Source organism: Suncus etruscus, chromosome 3 (assembly GCF_024139225.1).
Source record: "Suncus etruscus isolate mSunEtr1 chromosome 3, mSunEtr1.pri.cur, whole genome shotgun sequence".
In the NCBI taxonomy this organism is placed as follows: domain Eukaryota; kingdom Metazoa; phylum Chordata; class Mammalia; order Eulipotyphla; family Soricidae; genus Suncus; species Suncus etruscus.
In genome coordinates, this window is record NC_064850.1 from 102088129 (window position 1) to 102108780 (window position 20652).

General features: G+C 33.9%; 1 non-coding gene across 1 annotated transcript; it reads right to left on the reverse strand.

Moving 5' to 3' along the window:
• Positions 1-17696: 17696 nt before the first annotated feature.
• Positions 17697-17803, reverse strand: LOC126005769 (U6 spliceosomal RNA). Its single transcript, XR_007494804.1, has one exon. It is a non-coding gene; the product is annotated as a U6 spliceosomal RNA (small nuclear RNA).
• Positions 17804-20652: the final 2849 nt, after the last annotated feature.

The window sequence follows — 20652 nt, forward strand, 5'->3', positions numbered from 1 at the left end:
CCAACCCAGCTATTCCACTCCTAGGGATATACCCGAGGAACGCAAGAATACAATACAAAAACCCCTTCCTCACACCTATATTTATTGCAGCACTATTCACAATAGCCAGGCTCTGGAAACAACCAAGATGCCCTTCAACTGACGAATGGCTAAAGAAACTGTGGTACATATACACAATGGAATATTATGCAGCTGTCAGGAGAGATGAAGTCATGAAATTTTCCTATACATGGATGTACACAGAATCTATTATGCTGAGTGAAATAAGTCAGAGAGAGAGAGAGAGAGAGAGAGAGAGAGAGAGAGAGAGAGAGAGAGAGAGAGAGAGATGCAGAATAGTTTCACTCATCTATGGATTTTAAGAAAAATAAAAGTCATCTTTGCAACAATGCTCAGAGACAATGAGAGGAGGGCTGGAATTTCCAGCTCACTTCATGAAACTCATCACAAAGAGTGGCGAGTGCAGTTATAGAAATAACTACACTGAGAACTTCTATAATCATGTGAATGAATGAGGGAACTGGAAAGCCTGCCTAGAGTACAGGTGGGGGTGGGGTGGGATGGAGGGAGATTTGGGACATTGGTGTTGGGAATGTTGCACTGGTGAAGGGGAGTGTTCTTTACATGACTGAAACCTAATCACAATCATATTTGTAATCAAGATATTTAAATAAAGAAAAAATGCAAAAAAGGAAAAAAAGAAAAAAGAAAATTGTAACACATATTTTATTTTAATTAATTATTTTTTAATTTTCTGTGCCACACCAGGTGACACCAGGGGTTACTCCTGACTATGAGTGCAGAAATCTCTCCTGGCTTGGTGAACCACATGGACTGCCAGGGATGTAACCGAGGTCGGTCCTGGGTCAGCCACATGCAAGGCAAACACCCTACCACTGTGCCATCGCTCTGACACCAGTAATACTATTTTATCAGGAATATTTTAGAGTCAATTCAATAATGATTGTCATAGATACAAAATAGGCCAATTAGTTCATTTCATTATAACTGTCCTGATTAACACTAGTAACTGGAAAAATGATTTATTGCTCATCCAAATTAAAATTTGCAGTTACATAGCTGTTCTAGAATTTAGACCACTTCAAGTCAATAGGCAAACATAGAGAACCATTTCCTAAATATATATTTGCATATATATTATAATTTATAAATATACACATCTTATAGAGCTTTCATGTTCTAATTACAGTTATGGCATCATCAACATTTATGCTTACTTGAATAAGAAATACACTGATGAGAATCAGGGTGTTCTTGCCTAGAATAGAAAACAAAGTCTCAATTTCTTAGTCCTAAATGCACTCAATAATCACTTGTGTATTTTTCGTTTGTGCTTTCTTGTCAATCAATTTCAATCTCCTGACAAGCATGACATTGATAGTCAGATGGTTTATGTTATATTGCAATTACAGCAGTTATTTATTCTTTACTCTATGCTTTAATGACTCACTGTTTACCATCCATTCTTTTGTTCTTGACTTTTTTTGGTTATAGTTATTTTAAAAATATTATAAAATATTTAAAACAAAAGGTATTGAAATAGATTCTTAGCCAAGTATTATTCACATAAAACCACTTAAGAAATACAATATTACCAATTTAAAGCTGTTATGAAAAACTACTCAATTGCCATTCTTTCTATAAGTTAATATGTTTATAGTGAGGGATTATAATACCCTCATTTGTCTTTTTTATATGATATGTTCAACTCCAAATTTTAAGTTTATTAACATGTTAAACAACATATTTAGACCATATTATAATTTCTTTGTATTATTTACTGGTTTTTAAGTATGCTTATTCTTTACATAAAGTATAGTTCCCTTCAGATAGCTTTCTTAACATTTTTGCTCTAGTATGAGATAAAAGTTAAGTCTGTCAGTCCTTTTTAAATCTGAATTTGCCTACATTTTTTTTGACATTAACCATGGCAAAGAATATACTGATAGTGTCTCACTGAGTTACAAAAATAAGAAATATGAGTTCACTGTACCACCTTGCTATACTTATTCATAAAACTAAGAGTAAAGATTGAAAGCTAGATTGTTTTTATCATTAGCTGGTTGCATAATAAGTATGCACTTAGATGACTTGTAGAATCTATAAACATGACCCAAATTTTTATTTTAAATGACTTTTTTCTGGGGTAAATTCTGTGCAACTCGGGTTTCTTATAAAATTGTTCTACATAGAAATATGTGCTCTCTTTTTAGAGTAAGCAAAATAGGAGCTATAACCAGGCATTTTATGAGACTATGATTGAAACAAAATGGAACTGAAATAAACCTTTAACTGAATTTTGCTTCAATATTGTTGGCACTCCTGCAATTGACTGTTGATATGACAGCATTGTTATTTGAAGTCCTATAAGTCTTCTTAGACAATTGAGCTCTGCCTCACTACTACTGTACACCCAGCAGTATTTCATTTGTACAACTAGCAGTTTGTATTTGTACAACTAAGCCACATTGATAGGGAAAGTGATTAATGGTACATATTTTCATTAACTTGTATAATTTTATTGGAAGGTGAGTGCAGTTTATTTTCCAATTATCTGATGGATAGATATGTCGTTTATATGTTGTAAACAATGACTCAATTATCATTTTTGTTATGCATGCACATATATTTGTGTAAGAAGTGCACTTGTAGGTTAAAGAACAATAGTAGTATTTTCTCATATCTTTCTAATAGGGAATTTTCTAACTAAATGTATTATTTATGGAAGTATTTATTTTAATTAAGAATGTTATAAGACTATAAGTATTTTACAAATATTATTTAACGATTTCTTAAAACATGTCACCACACATTACCTGACACTCTAACATGTTAGCCAACTAATTAAGTGGTTACAGAATTAATATTGTAGTTTCTTATATTGCTACTTGGTATCTTTTCTACATTTATACTTAGCATGCTTTTCTTATGTGTTTTTTTATTTGCATTCATTTTCTTATTTTCTTATTGAGTTTCCTTTTTAATTGATATAATTATGTATATCTATTAAAAACATGATTATATAGAAAACATATTAAGTAAATTTGGGATTTGTGTTTTTCTTTTTATCTTTCTCAGAAATTTAGTTACTGCATACTAGTTATGACCTTTGTGATTTTATATGTACATATACATATGTGTATACTTTATTTATCTCTTAATTTAGAAGTAGCAGTGTCCTTAAGATTTTCCCCAATGTTCTTAAAAATTTAGAGCTTTGGATATAGCTTAAAGAACATGTGTAAATTTGTTTAATGTTGATTCAATAACTAGCTTCATTTTTCATCACTTTTTGGTTTTATACATTATCAGTAATGACCCCTGGGCACGCACCTGGGAATTTCAATCAAAGATATGGTTAAAAATAAAACAAACGGGGCCTGGAGAGATAGCACAGCGGCTTTTGCCTTGCAAGCAGCCAATCCAGGAACAAAGGTGGTTGGTTCAAATCCTGGTGTCCCCTATGGTCCCCCGTGCCTGCCAGGAGCTATTTCTGAGCAGACAGCCAGGAGTAACCCCTGAGCAACGCCGGGTGTGGCCCAAAAACCAAAATAGATAAATAAATAAATAAATAAATAAATAAATAAATAAATAAAACAAAAATGTTCAAAGTTATAGGTTTTAGTTTATATTATAAGCCATATACTTAATTTTTTTTTTTTTTTGGTTTTTGGGCCACACCCGTTTGACGCTCAGGGGTTACTCCTGGCTATGAGCTCAGAAATCGCCCCTGGCTTGGGGAGACCATATGGGACGCCGGGGGATCAAATCGTGGTCTGTCCTACACTAGCGCTTGTAAGGCAGACACCTTACCTCTAGCGCCACCTTCCCGGCCCCACCATATACTTAATTTTATACATATGTATCAGCAGAAAATAGTATGACATATAAAAATTAATAATATTTTAAAGAGTCAAATAGTAGCATGTTTTTATAAATTAATATTTTAGAAATATTCTTCAATTATGCTATTTAGTTTGCCCACCTGATTGTGGGTATTTGGTTATATAAAAATTTTAATTTAAATGTTTGAAGAATTATGTTTTTATTATTACAATTGGAATTTCCCTATGATTTTTATGTATCACTATGGACTTTGGCGTAGCCTAAGATTAAAGAAATGGATGTGTACTCCTTTATTCTCATTTTACACATTGCTTCAGTTTGGGGTATTTTATTGTTTGATTATACATACAATGATTAAGTAAAACAATCTGGGTGTGATTTTGTAGTTGTAGACAAAGCCTTACATTTATTCAAATAGTTAATAAATTTCAGTTCTAGGAATATTTTAGATTTTAATGTGTTATCTTTGTTGAGGATCTCAGTTTTAATATAAACAAATATTTACATACATTTTTCTATGTTTTAATTATTAGAAACCCAGGTCTCACAAATAGTACTATACTTAGTCCTGAACCACATCCCTAAATTTATCTTTATCTAGTTTACCTACACCAATACATCTGATCTTATTTTTTTTGGTTTTCGGGTCACACTCGGCAACGATCAGGAGTTACTCCTATCTCTATGCTCAGAAATCGCTCCTGGCAGGCTCGGGGGACCATATGGAATGCCGGGATTTGAATCACCGACCTTCTGCATGCAAGGGAAAAGCATTACCTCCATGCTATCTCTCTGGCCCCACATCTGACCTTCTAATATAACCTGGAGACTTACCATTACTTAAAATATTAACTGCTTCCTGACTGGTTTTCAAACTCTCCAATTATCACCTAATATACTTTATTGGTCAAGAAAAGTAAATCTTACTAGTATTCATTTATAGTATAAGTAAATGGAGTATAAAGAATAAAAAATAGGAACCCTGAGCTCCTGGAACAGGCAAAAGTGAGTGCAGGAGATCGCCAACTGGAGCGAGTGGAAAGTGGCCATTCAAGGGATCAGGGACAGGCCAGAGAGTGAACCTAAACTGTCTGGCTTGAAGGGAGTGGTGATTGGTCAGGCTGGACTGAGGACAAGGAAAGGTCCAAAACTCAGCGACATCACCCAACATACTCAAGTAGAGCCACATCCCAAGAAGAGACCCAGCCCCACACCACAGGTGGCAAAAGCGAGTTGAAACCTGAAAGCACTGCACTCCAAGCCAAGCCAATAAATGCAAAGAAAGATGGGTAAACTAAGGAAAACATTAACAACAGGGGAGATGGAGAGAAATCAGAACAAGTTCCCAAGTCCACCAAAACGCACAGACCCAAAAGAGGAAGACCTAAAAGCAGCCATGAGAATAGAATTCCAAGCCATGCTAGAAGAAATGAAAGACACACTGGCCAGAGATTACAATAAATCAGTAGATGAACAAATGAACCAATTTAAACAAGAACTCCTACAAAATATGAAAGACTCCATACAAACAGAATTAAATGAAATATGTAAAACCATAGAAAGCCAGAAGAGCAGAATCGCACAGCTAGAGAATCACATAGAACAACTCAAAGATAAACTGCAATCAAAAGACAACAAAGAAGTCAACAAAAAAATAGAAGGAAAAGCACTGGAAGTAAAAGTCCAGTATTTAATGAACAAAGACAAAAGAAACAATCTAAGAATTCTAGGTATACCAGAAGGGGAGGAAACAGGAAAAGGGGAAGAACAATTTGTCAGGGAGATAATCGCGGAAAATTTCCCCACCCTCTGGAAAGACACATATGAGCAAATCCAGGAGGTTAAAAGAGTCCCCAACAAAATAGACCCTAACAAACCAACTCCACTTAAAGCAATAAAGGAGAAAAAACCCCTCAAATACAGAGGAGGGAACATTAGAATCAAACAAGATCTCCCATATGAAATACTTCAAGCAAGAAGAGAGGGAATGACATATTTAAACAACTGAATGAAAGAAATTTTCAACCTAGAGTCCACTATCCAGCGAAACTCTCATTCATATGGGAGGGAAGACTAAAATCATTCTCAAACAAAAATGAACTTGCACTATTTGCGCAAACAAAACCGACCCAAAATGACCTACTCAGAGACGAATTATACAAGATAGTAACAACCATCCTAAACAACACAACTGCACAACAGCCCTCTCTGTCAATAATCTCATTAAATGTTAATGGACTAACCTCTCCCATTAAAAGACACATAATAGAGAACTGATTAGAAAACATAAATCAGATTTTTGCTGCCTACAAGAAACACACCTACAAGTACAAGATAGGCACAGGCTTAGAATAAAAGGATGGAAATGAATTACCCAGACCAATGGAAATAAAAATAAAAAAAGCAGGGATGGCCATTCTTATATCAGAACAAATTGCATTCAACCTCAAAAAAGTGATCAGAGACAAAGAGGGTCACTAATTACTGATCAGGGGAACACTAGACCAAGAAGTGCTACTGTTGGTTAACATCTACGCACTTAATGCAGAGCCAGCAAAATATGTATGGCAACTTCTTGCAAAACTGGAGAAACACATGAAGGGAAATGTGATAGTAGTGGGAGACCTTAATACTCCACTATCACCACTGGACAGATCCACCAGACAGAAAACTAACAAAGAAATAAGAACCCTAAATGAAAAATTAGAAGAAATAGGATTAATAGACTTATATAAAATCCTCCACACCCAGAAAGCAGAATATACATTCTTCTCAAGTCCACATGGAACCTTCTCCAGAATAGATTATGCCTTAGGATACAAATCTAACCTGCATAAAATCACAAAGGTAAGGATCATTAAAAGCACCCTGTCAGATCACTATGCAATAGAAGTCAAAACTGACTGTAAAAAGAAACAATGGAGAAAATCCAACACCTGGAGATTAAACAACATGCTGCTCAAAAATAGCTGGATCAAAGAGGTAGTCAAGGAAGAAATAAAAAGATTCCTTGAGACAAACAACAATGAAAAAACAACTTGTCAAAACTTGTGGGACACAGCAAAAGCAGTAATCAGGGGGAAACTCATAGCAATACAATCCTATGTCAGAAAATAGAAAAATGACAAAATTAGCACCTTAAAGGACCATCTTAAGAAGCTGAACAACAGCAACAAAGAAACCCCAACACAACAAGCAGACACGAAATAATAAAAACCAGAGCAGAAATAAACAACATAGAAACTAAGAAAGCAATACAGAAAATCAATGAGACCAGGAGTAGGTTTTTTGAAAGAATAAACAAGATAGACAAACCACTGGCAAGACGCACGAAAAAAAAAAAGAGGAAAAACACCCAAATAAGCAGGATCACAAATGAAAGGGGAGAGATTACAACAGAAACCAAGAAATCCAACACATCATGAGGACATATTATGAACTATACTCAGTTAGGCTAGAGAACCCAGAAGAAAGTGATAGATTCTTGGAAAAATAACAGCTTCCAAGACTAGAAAAGGAGAATTTATAAGCCTAAACAGGTCAATCATGTCAGAGGAAATTGAAACAGTAATTAAGAAACTCCCCAAGAACAAACGTCCAGGCCCAGATGGTTTTACATTCCAAGAAGAATGACTTCCACTGATCCACAGGCTCTTCCAAACCATTGAAAAGACAGGAAGTCTCCCCAATTCCTTTTATGAGGCCAATTTCACTCTGATTCCCAAAGAGGGCAAAGATAACACCAAGAAAGAAAACTACAGACCAATCTCACTAATAAACATAGACGCAAAAATACTCAACAAAATCTTAGCGAACCGAATCCAGCACTACATCAAAAAGATTATACACCATGACCAAGTGGGTTTCATCCCAGGCATGCAAGGCAGGTTTAACATACACAAATCAATCAACATCATACACCATGTCAATAATAAAAAAGACAAAAAACACATGATCATATCAATTGATGCAGAGAAGGCATTTGACAAAATCCAACACCCATTCATGTTGAAAACATTAAGCAAAATAGGTCTGGAAGGAACCTTTCTCAAGATAGTTACAGCTATCTATTAAAAGCCCCCAGCTAACATTATCCTTAATGGTGAAAAACTGAAAGCATTACCACTAAGGTCAGGAACTAGGCAAGGATGTCCACTCTCTCCACTCTTATTCAACATAGTCTTAGAAGTCCTAGCAATAGCAATCAGACAAGAGAAGGGAATCAAAGGAATTCAAATAGGGAAATAGGAATTAAAACTATCTCTTTTAGCAGATGGCATGATGATATACATGGAAAACTCTAAAGAGTCCATAGTAAAACTCCTAGAAACAATAAACCAGTACAGCAAAGTGGCTGGTTACAAAGTCAATACACAAAAGACAGTAGCATATCTCTATACAAATAACAAAGTAGAAGAGAGAGAGATTAAGAATACAACTCCTTTTAAAATAGTATCAAAAAACATCAAGTACCTAGGAATCAACCTTACCAGGAAGTGAAGGATTTATACCTGGCAAACTTCAAAACACTTTAGAAAGAAATTGAAGAGGATCTTGGGAAAGGGAAGAACATCACATGCTCATGGGTAAGTAGAATCAACATAGTCAAAATGACCATCTTACCCAAACTCCTATATAGATTTAATGCAATCCCCATCCAAATTTAGACATCATTCTTTAAAGACTTAGAAAAATTAATCATAAAATTTATCTGGAACCACAAAAGACACTGGAGAGCCAAACACATACTAAAAAACAGGAAGCTGGATGCCATCTCCTTACCTAACCTGAAGCTATACTATAAAGCCATAGTGATCAAAACAGCATGGTACTGGTACAGAGACAGAGCCTCAGATCAGTGGGTTAGAACAGAATTTCCAGACATAAGCCTCCAGATATACAGTCAACTGATATTTGACAAAAGAGCCAAGAACTTGAAGTGGGACAAAGAAAGTCTTTTCAACAAATGGTGTTGGTACAGCTGGAAAACCACATGCAAGAAATTCAAAATTGACCCATACCTCACTCCTTATACAAAAATCAACTCAAAATGGATAAAAAAACCTCGAAATTAGACCAGAATCTATAAGGTTTATAGAGAAGAAAATAGGCAGAACACTCCAAGACCTACATATCTAAAAGGTCTTCGAGGATGGAGCACCAATGGCAAGAACTTTAGCGTCAAACATAAACAATTGGGACTACATCAAACTAAAAAGCTTCTGCATGGCAAAAGAAACACTACTTAACACAAGAAGACAGTTAACTGACTGGGAAAAAATCTTTTCACCCATCATATCACATAAAGTGCTGATAGCCAGAATATACAAAACACTCAGAAAGCTGAGCCCCCCCAAACCAAATAAACCCATAAAAAATGGGAAGATGAAATGAACAGACACCTCTCTGAGGAAGACCAAAGATGGTTAACAAACACATGAAAAAATGCTCACCATCACTCATCATTAGGGAAATCCAAATAAAGACAACAATGAGGTACCACCTTACACCAGTGAGGATGGCTCACATCAAAAATAATAGGAACAGTCTATGTTGGCAGGGATGTGGCCTGAAAGGCACTCTCATCCACTGCTGGTGGGAATGCCCCCTAGTCAAACACCTATGGAGAACAGTCTGGAGAGTGCTCAAAGAACTCAGAATTGAGCTACTATTTGACCCAGCAATTGCTCTCCTAGGTATCTACCCCCAGGTTGGAAGGACATTCATTCCAAATTATGTGTGCACCCCACTATCGCAGCACTCAGTATAATAGCCAAGTCTTGGAACAAACATTGATGTCCAACAACAGATGAATGTATCATTAATATGTGGTATCTATACACAATGGAATACTACATGGCAGTCAGAAATGATACAATCACAGACTTTGCATCAACTTGGATGGACCTAGAACATATTATGTTAAATCAAGTAAGCCAAAGATGAAAGATAAACACAGAATGATAGCACTATTCTGAAGCACCTAGAATATACACCTTACATACAATTAATACTCAACAATCAAATAACAGGGTTTAACAGGGTAGAAACCCCAAACACTGTAACAGTCAACATATCCTGGAAAGCAGTGCCCAAAACACATAAAAGAGGAACAACACAAACTCTTGACTACACACTATACCACAAAAAAAAAACAGCAACAGCAGAAACAGCAGCATAGAAAGACCAGGTAAGTAATCAGCCTTCTACTACAAAGGCTCATAATAAGCCTTTAGGGATCTTATACAAGATTACAGGTAAAGGATACCATGGGAAACCACTGACTCCAACAGAAGCATGCCATAAAAATATGTTTTAATGGCTTAATCTTTCTATACTTAAATAACCTCTCAGCTTTTCTGTCTACAGGCATTCTTGGATACAAAGGGTGAGCAAACTAAGATTGCATCTCAGGGCTCAATCACACGAGATACCATATCCAACTTGCACTACGAGAATGTCCCGATAAAACTCTCTAACATTCCCTTTATCCCTAGGTAATACCTTCATTTAGGACTTGAAGCATGTGACCACCCAAACCACTGAAGCAGCAACTGTGATCTATAGACTTATACTACAGGCCCTACTCATCGAACACATTCAAACAAACTAGCATTCCCTCGCTCTTTTCTCTACTCTTCTAACTACTGTTTTTTTTTCTTTTTCTTTTTTCTCCTTTTCTTTGTCATTCATTTTCTCTTTTCTTTCCTGCCCCTTCCATATACTTTCCCCTTTCACCCTTTTGAAAATTCGACTATCCCTTCACCCTGAAATCCCATCCAGATTTCCCACATTAAAACTCTTCACCCTCAGTTCCTATTCCATTAGGCATCAAGAATGACCTCCTACCCCAGCGAACCAGTACCCAGCACCCAAGCGAAGGGACAACCAGTTAAACCCACACCTCGCCCCCTAGAAGAAAAGGCAACCAACTCCCCTGCTGGCTCATGCTGCGTGGTCCTCCTTACCAACCCTTCCTAACGTGGACTGTTACTTGAAACCGGACTTAGCTCTACAAGTATCCCCCAATGCATGAACTCTTCCCAAGTCCACCCTACCGCAAATCTTTTGCCAATCTGTAGAAGATCAGATTGGGAGATGAAAAGGCGCCCGGGAACCCACACACCACAAGAAAATCTCAAAAAACAATGGGGAAACCTATACTACCATCATAAGTATAAGACCTGTATTATACTACCACTTTACTTACTTTTCCCCAAATGCAAGATACTTTCTTGCATTACCTTGTTCTTTTAATTAATTTTTACTTCATTTCTTAAAAATCATTTTTCTTGTCATATATATACATGAGCACATATTTTTTTATTTCTATTTTTATCTTTTTTGGCTGTTTGACCTGTTTTTGTTTTCTTCTCTTTCCACCCTCAAATGCACTGGCAATATAATGTACCATTTCTCCCTGCAAAGGCACACTAAAAAAAGGGAAAATCTTACGTATAAAAATGAACTCTTATTTATTAGGGATAAGAACTCATACTTGTTTACAATACAGGGGTATCTCCCACTTTAAAAATATGTCATGTGGACCCAACATAGACCCCAGGTGATTAGACACCAACCGTCCAGCCTTGAACCCTGAACCACAGACATAGAAACGACACACTTCTTCAAAACAGCCACAGGAAACAAATCCCAACCAGGACATCCTTAACAGTGTTTGGACACCAAGAAGTGCCAGCCCTAATATGATACCCTGACAACGAGGAAAACAGGAACAACTTGACCTAAGAGCAAGTTATCCTACCTCACCAGCTAATGATAAGACAAAATCAGAAGACTTGTCACCCTATGGTCTGTCCAAATGCCAAGATCGTGATTTACAGATGACTGGCTGACAGAACCATGGCCAGACTGTATGTATCCTGGGACCAATAAAAAAGCTCTAGTCTAGGGTGTGAGCTACGACCTGCATAACAACTATGATCCTTAGTTCCAGTGGTCTGTCTGAGACTATTGCAATGGAAGGGGACCTCTGGAAACATAACGGAAGATGCTATTCCAGGCCCATCATAGGATCAGTGCAAAGACCAGGACCGCCAACCACAGAAGACGGATTAAAATGACACTGAGGGAACAGAACTTCTAGACCCACAAAGACATAATCGTAAGTTCAACTCCTTGACTCGTACAGATACCGAGACCTCTAGATATAGAGGTCTGATGTTATCACCCAGAACGGAGCAGAAGTCTTCCATACACCACAAAAGCACCAAGGGGAGAGTAAATGAACCTGAAAGGAGTCTATAGTTAATCCCATGACAATATACTTGCAAAGGTGGAGAAATCCTGTATCTCTTAGGCAAAGGAAATTCCTTTTCGAATGACCCCAATATTTACTGTGCATCTGCAGGAGGGGAAAAAAAGCACAAAACAATTTTTATTATTATTTACTTATCTATTTTTTGTTGATTTCATTGTTGTGGTTTGGCTATTGAAGTGGGATGTATCCATTTATATTTATTTATTTATTTATTTTCTTCTTTTCTTATGTGCTCTGACACATTTTTTCATCTTAATACTATGGCTTTTATATGGTGCTTACCCTTTTGTTTTATTTTGTTTTGTTTGTTTTTTGGAATGCTCACTGGATATTTTATTTGACAGTTCTTTATGTACTGTTGTGGTGTTTCACCTTTTTCCCCTTCGTCTCTCAAACCAAGGATGAAAGCCTCTAGAAGGACTCTGCCCATTTCTGGAGTATCTGATTATCTGATTTTTTTTTTTCTTCTCCAGGTTATTACTTTTCTCTTCAAACAAAACCACATAACTTGAACTATCTAGTCCCGCCTCCCAACTGGGGTGGGGAATAAGGGAGGTACCAAGACCAAATAGGTGTAAGACCACTAAGTAGTAAGCTAGGCACAGAGGGGACCACTTATTCTAGCAGCCCTGGGGGTAAGGGAAGAGGTTATGGGAAGAAGGACGGGAATGGAGGTGGAGGGAGGACAATTTGGTGATGGTAATTTCCCTGATTTTATGTTAATATGTACCTAAAATATTATTGTCAATGATATGTAAGCCAGTATGATTAAAAGAAAAATTATATTTAATTAAAAAAGAATAAAAATAAACATTAATAAATAAATATAATTCCTTACTGGAAAAGTAAACTAGGTGATAATTGGAAGTCAGTTTGAAAACCTAAAAATATTTTCTTGAGAAATTTGAAAAAAAATTAAAATCCAAAATATGCTTTTTGTGTTTCTTTTTTGTCAACCAATTCAGGGTCTGGCATATGAAAGGCAAATCCCTAGCTACTATCTCTGAGACCCAAATCCACATTTTTAGTCATGTATTATAAAGAAAATAGAGACATTTCTCATTTTGATACATTTTTATTAATTTTAATTCATTTTTTTGTATTTTAGAGTTTAAAATACAAACACATAGTATATGTACATTTACATATATACATACAATATATAGCAATATTGACAAAAGTCTGTCATTTATTGATGCTGCTTTTCTATTTTACAAATAGTATTTACACAACTAATTTTATGTCATAAAGATATATTGATTTTTATGTACACTACTTTTACTATACAAATTATAGCATGATGTAAACATACTATACTTTATAAACCCCCCAAAGCCATGTCATATACATTATGAAAATATTTGCTTTATTGTGTGGCCTTAGTCAAATAAACCTTCAATAATGGAAAATCATTGTAGCAATAGTAATATTAATTATTATTGATGTTTATGTAACAATAAGATACTGAATCTACTCAGCTTCATTTTAACCAATGGACAGTCCTGACAGCACTCTGAGTATCAGTTATACTTGTTACTTATAGACCTTCCTGAAAAGCTACATAAAGCTCATAGATTAAATGCAATTAGTAGTAAAATATAAAAATGCTTTTTCTGATGAGTTTGATTTTGAGTTTTTATCTGTGAACTCATACATATTTAAGTTCACCTACCACCTCAACTCTGCTAGAAATTTCAGTATCAATAGTTCAAAAGGGAGACTAAAATTTAGCCTAATGGATTTTTATTGACCCTCTTTATGTCAAGATCTGAAGCAACAAGTCTGTTGGTGTATACTGTTTATATGCTATTTAACTATTTGCTTAGTCTAGGCTAGTCATTGTCAAAATAAAGTGTGCTAGATAAAACACAAATTAAAGTTTATCATGGGAAGGAAGGAGGGGGGCATTGGTGGTGGGAACGTTTCACTGGTGAAGGAGGTGTTCTGTTAATGACTGTAACCCAACTACAATCATGTTTGTAATCATGGTGCTCAAATAAAGAGTTTATAGTAAAAAATTAAAGTTTACCTCATGATTATGAACAAATTAAATCCAAGTATATCTAATGGGTTCCCATAAGTTACACTTTGATATCTCCTGAAAAATTTCTTCTACATATCTAGAGACAAAATATTTTATTTTATTTTATTCTAGAAGATAATTAATTTTTCTATTGAAATAGACACAAATCCTTCCCACCATTCTTAATTATGCTCCTCATGTTGTTCTTTATTCTCTAAGCAAGAATTTTATCAGGGATAATAATAAATAGTGATATATTTTTAAATCTGGAACAGTAATTGTTTGGGCTTGTTTTATATATATATATATACATATATAATCATGCATATATGATATATATATAGCCTACTATTAAGACATGAGTTAATCCTTGTTCAGCAAATGTTTATGAAAAAGGCCATTGTTATGTTATGTCTATTAAAATATAAAATTGAAAATAGTTATTGTTGGTACTGGATAAATAGGACATTTGCTAAATTGCTTGCTTTGAATGCACTAAACTCATGTTTTATCTTTAGTATTGCAACGTCTCCCAATTACTGTCAGGAGTTATCCCTGAGCATTAGTAAGCCCAGAATATTGCTAGATATGGCTCCCAAAGCAAAACAAAACAAGGAAAACACAAAATAAATGTAACCATTTCTAACATAGCAAATATTTTACAACCACATTATTTTAAAATCAATATAAAATTGTTCTGAATTTTTTATTTTTATAAATGAAAACCTTTAAACAGTTATAACTTCTTTGATATTTACTTTCTTTGTGCCTCCCACACATAAATGTTTTCTGTTGTGAATTTTTATCACATTGTTTTTTACTTGAAATTTTTTCTGTAAATTGACTATTTTTAATTTTGTATGCTATTTTTTTCTTATATATTTTAATATATTTTCTTATATATTCTTATATATTTTCTTATATATATTTTTTATATTTTCTTATATATTCCATCTTATTAATTTTCTATTATCCTACAGTACTTATTATTTATGCTCATATATCTCTTGTACAATATCTATTTTTACAATCTAATATGTATAACCTAACATTTAAAGAAACAGTTGGTATATTATTTTCTATTTCTCACTCATCATATTAAAAGTTGCAGTAATTACCTCCAAATATCTTGAAAAGCAGTATTGTCATATGAATTTTATCTATTGCTTTAGTATAATTTACTCATTTTTATTTGAAAAATTCTTATGTTGTTCATTATTATATAAGGAATATGCTTCTCATAAATAACAGATTTTCTGAGATAAGAGAAAATATACCAAAATAAATAAATAAATAAAATACTTAGTGTTCTGGAATAATTTCAGTTGCCTTCATATACTTTGTATAGGTGAATAAGCTTTTTGTTATGAATTTCAAGACCTTATTTAAATATAGCTGATCTAACCATGCATAATGATTGAATTTTCCTTCTTAACTATGTAGGAGTCAATATGACCATAAGAGCTATTTTCAATTGAATCTCAGGCCAGCGTTGCCTTATTCAATATGCTCACATTATACTGACTTTAATTTCAAAAATATATTTATTATCTTAAAAATTCCATTGCAAAATCCCTAATCTAAATTCCCTTTTCTACTGTTCTCTATCATCACACACCACATAAAAATGCAGGGAGAAAATTAATAATTTATGAATAGTCCTTAGTAATAGAAGAAAAAACAAGAAAAGAGAATTATTAACAATATTGGGGGAATATGAGAAGAGAGTATAGATTAAGACAATTGTTTTGCATGTAGTGCACCCCTATTTGATCTTCAGCAAACTGTATGGCTATCTGAGTACTGCCAAGGGTGATCCTTGAGCATAGGACCAGGATTTAGCTTTGATTACTGCCAAAATTTAAATATATATATATATATATAATTTAATTAAAAGAACATTGGTAGAAATTACTATGGCTAAAATTTTTCATCTCTCTCTCTTTACTTTTAGACACTGTGGTTTGCACTGTTCTTATGGAAAGGGTATCATGTATATCATTTTTATCTCCTTTCAGCACCCAGTTATTGTCCAAAAGTGTTTTCAACTATCATTGTCATCGTGGTCCCTTTTCTGCCCTAACATATACTCCCCACTACTTGTGGTTAGATTCCTACCATGGACTGTTCCTTATGGTCCATGTCTCTATTATCTTTAGATATTATTACCAAAAGTGCTAGACTAGTCAATATTCTCACTAGAAGTGAATGAGAATAACTTTCTCCTACATCCCCATTAGCACAGGCTGTTCTTGTTCTTTTTGATGTGTTCTTTTTGATGTCTTTGTAGTGTAAGATAATATTATATTGTTATTTTGATTTGTATCTCCTTGACACTTAAATATGTACTTTTACATATTGTTGGCTCTTTGTATTTCTTCTTTGAGGAAGTTTCTATTTATTTTTTTTTATGAGATCAGATGTTGTTTTCTTGTTAAATATTACCAGTTTCTTACATATCTTAGATACTTACTTCTTATCAAACGAGTATTGGGTGAATAGTTTCTCCCATTTATGGTCTGTTTTATATTCTGGTCACAATTTCCTTTGAGCTGCAGAAGATTCCCAGTTTAATGTAGTCACATTTATTTATCTATGCTTTCACTTGCTTGATAAGTGGTGTTTCATCCTTGAAGATGCCTTTAGCTTCAATGTCATAAAGAGTTCTGCCTACATCTTCTTCTATAAATTTTAAGCTTTGAGGCTTTATAGCAAGGTCTTTAATACATTTTGACTTGACTTTTGTGCACTTCATTAAAGAGAAGTCTATGGGACCAGAGTAACAGTATTGTGAGTAGAGGGTTTGTCTTGTGGCCAACCTGAGTTCAATTTCTGGCACCTCCTATGGTCCCCCAAGCCTGCCTGGAGTGTTTCCTGAACTCAGAGTCAGGAGTAACTACTGAGTACCATCAGATTGCCAACAACAAAAATTAATCTAAGGGTCTATCTTTACTACAATACCATATTTTTGTTTGTTTGTTTTTGCTTTTTTGTTTTTGTTTTGTTTTTGCTTTTTGGCACATACCTGGTGATGCTCAGGGATTACTCCTATGTTCTCAGAAATTGCTCCTGGCTTGGGGGACCATATGGAATGCTGGGGCATTGAATCCAGGTCCGTCCTAGGTGAGCCATGTGCAAGGCAAATCCCTTACTACTTGTGCAACTGCTCCAGCCCCAATACCATGTTGTTTTAATGATTATTGCTTTATAGTACAGTTTGAAGTTGGGGAAAGTGGTATTTCCCATCTTCTTTTTCCCAGTTTGCTTTTTATAATTGTGAAGGTTTATTGTTCCATATAAATTACAGGAGTGTTTGATCTGTTTTTTTTGATCATTTGTTTATCTGTTTGATCTATTTATTTATAGGTATCCTTATAGGATTTACATTAAATCTGTACAGTTGGGAATCATTGCCATTTTAATAATATTAATTCTCCCAATCCATGAGAGCATATGTACTTCCATTCCATTTCCTTGTGCCTTCTTTAGTTTTTTTTGCAACAGTGTTTTATAGTTTTCTTTTTTCTAAATATGGAATGCTTCACAAATTTGAGTGTCAGTCTTGTGCAGGGGCCATGCTAATCTTCTCTGTATCATTCCAATTTTAGTATATGTACTGCCAAAGCAAGTACTATAATTTTCTTTTTATTGGTCTTTTAATTTAAGTAGAATCAGAGGTACTTGATTAATTGAGACGCATTGTGAATAGGATTTTTAAAAGTATATATTTCCTTCTCTTTTATTATTTATATATAGAAAAGCTATGAATTGTAGCCTGCCAATTTACTATAAAAAAACTAGTGTTTCTAGGAAGGCTTGATTTCTTACTTTCCTATGTATATGACCTTCATTTATTTTAGCCTAACTGGAATGACAAGTACTTCAGTATCGGATTAAATAAAAATGTAAAAGGAGGCCACTTTTTGTGCCAGATATTAGAGGAAAAGGTTTTAATTTTTTACATTAAGTATAATTTTTGCTATGATCTTTTAGTAAATGGTTTTGAATACATTGAATAAAAGTCCTTTAGTTACCGTCTTGTTGAGTTTTTATTATGAATCAGTGCTGGTTCTTATCAAATACTTTCTCTGCATCTATTGACTTAAACAGGATTTTTATTTTTTATTTTATGAAATTGCATATTATGTTGACTGACTTGCATATGTTAAACCATCCTTGCATCCCTAGGATGAAACCTACTTGGTCATGGTTAATACTTTTTTGGATGAATTTTTGGATTCTATTTTTGATATATATCCTTCATCAAGAATATTGATCAGAAGGTTTTGGGTTTTTTGTTTTTTTTTGTTATGTGGGTCAATGTTTTTCAACACAGGGTAACACTATAACACTTCTGTTATTTTACTTTTATTTTTATTTTATTAATGTAGTTCAGGAAATTATAATAGTTTTAAAATATACATGATATTTGAATAAAAACTTACTACCCTCTAATCATTAAGATGCCCATAACCCTCTACCACTCTTTGTCAGGATATTTTAGTTAGATCTTCTTCTACCTTGACCTGATCTCCTGTTGTTAAATGGTTCTATATTTCAAAGTCAAGGGTTGATTATTGCTCTTTACTGTCTATTTACTGTGGAGTGCTTGTTTACTAATCATGGTTAGGTCATCAAGAGCTCTCTCATGTGTTCCTTCAATACTTACTGCAAATTTAGAATTAAACAGACTCTAACAATTTATAATGTGTACTTTGATCTAACATGTTTTCATTCAATATATATTGATCTTAGCTTGTGTGTATTTGCAGGTTATTTAGAGAAAACAAGCCAAATTGCCAAGTCCACCAAATAATATATTTAAGAATCCCTTTTTATTCCAAAACGTTATGATTTAAATTTTTTTATAAAAATAAAAATATTTAGTATAATAAAATAATAATGTAAATATATAAAGAAACCACTACAATTTATATTAATACACTAGATATTAATAGTATTCCATTACATTGAATAAAACAATAATTTTGACATCCCGGAATCCAAATATATGTATATCTTAGAAATATTGCAGGTATCACCACACACAATTCAGTACATATGAATACATGCATCCTTTGCTTTCTATATTATATAATGCTATGTGAAAATCTATCAACAGTAAAAGTACAATAAGAATAAAGGTAAATATATGGATCTTCATTAGTATGCATTATATTAATTAAAAATGCTAAACACTATTTGAGTCTTCAGTCAATCATTATTTTGTACCAGAGGCTCTCATTTTGATATTAATGTTTTTTGATGGATGTATCAAGTTGCTAAAGGTCATAATGACACTGGCAGGTTTTTAAAATAAGACAAAAAGATGTATACCAAATCAACTAACTCTTTCTCAAAAGATTTCTGGACAGCATGCTATGTGTTTTAATGACATTTTATTCACAATGCTCTTTAAGGTGGAATTTAATTCTCACCAATCGTGTCACTATCTTATCAACAAAAATGTTACAGGCCACATCCTGTATTGTTATTTTCACAATATCCAGTGTCTTCCCAGGAGTAAATTGCCTTTTTTGTTGTATTTTGGACCATGTTTGGAAGTCCTCAGGGATCATTTCTGGAAATCCTGGAAGACCATATAGGGTGGCAGAGATTGAATCTGGATGGGCCCCATGAATGTCAAGTACATCACTCAATGTACTATCTCTTCAGCTCTATGAGGGGGTTTTATTTAAGAAAACATTTACATCGCTCTTTTCTAACATGCCACATTTTATTCATTCAGATGAATGAGTTTGTAGCTGGATGGCTACAATTTCTGTATTTCACTTTCATGTTAATGGTTTTTAACTGTTTCTCTCACATCTGCATTTTTCCTCCACTTAAAATTTAAGTACCTCAGTTTTCAAATAACATCACAATTATTTTTCAAAATTATACTCTGTTAATATTTTGAAACACTGAAAATACGAAATTTAGAAGGGTATATTATTTCCACAGGACTATAGTTAATTTTCCCCAGATTCATTAGATAAATAATCACCCATGGGAGCAATAGCTAAACAAAATGTAATTTTTAGAAATAAGACGTGAAAGTCTAAATGACACTATAACTTTTGAGTTACTGATAGGGGATCCATTTTAGTAGGCAAAAACATAGTATGCATTGCCATAAATATCTCAATCAGAGACTTTAGAGGATAACGTAATTGTTAATAAGCAATAATATTTTGAAATGAATCTTTATCCTGAGGAGTAGATTTCAACATGTGTTTAAAATGCCTAACAAATCATGTTATGGGCAGATAACATGTCTGATGATCTAACATCTAGGCTTTATTTTTTAATTTATAGTATACAAGTAACATCAATTTGGTATAGTCATGACATTTTTTAAATTATAAAAATAATGAGCATTTGCTTTGATTTGAAGTCATTAATTTTACTAGTTTAGAACCAGTCTGGTCTATTATTTGAACTTCAAATTGAAAATTGAAGTTTCATCTCTAGCTAAAAA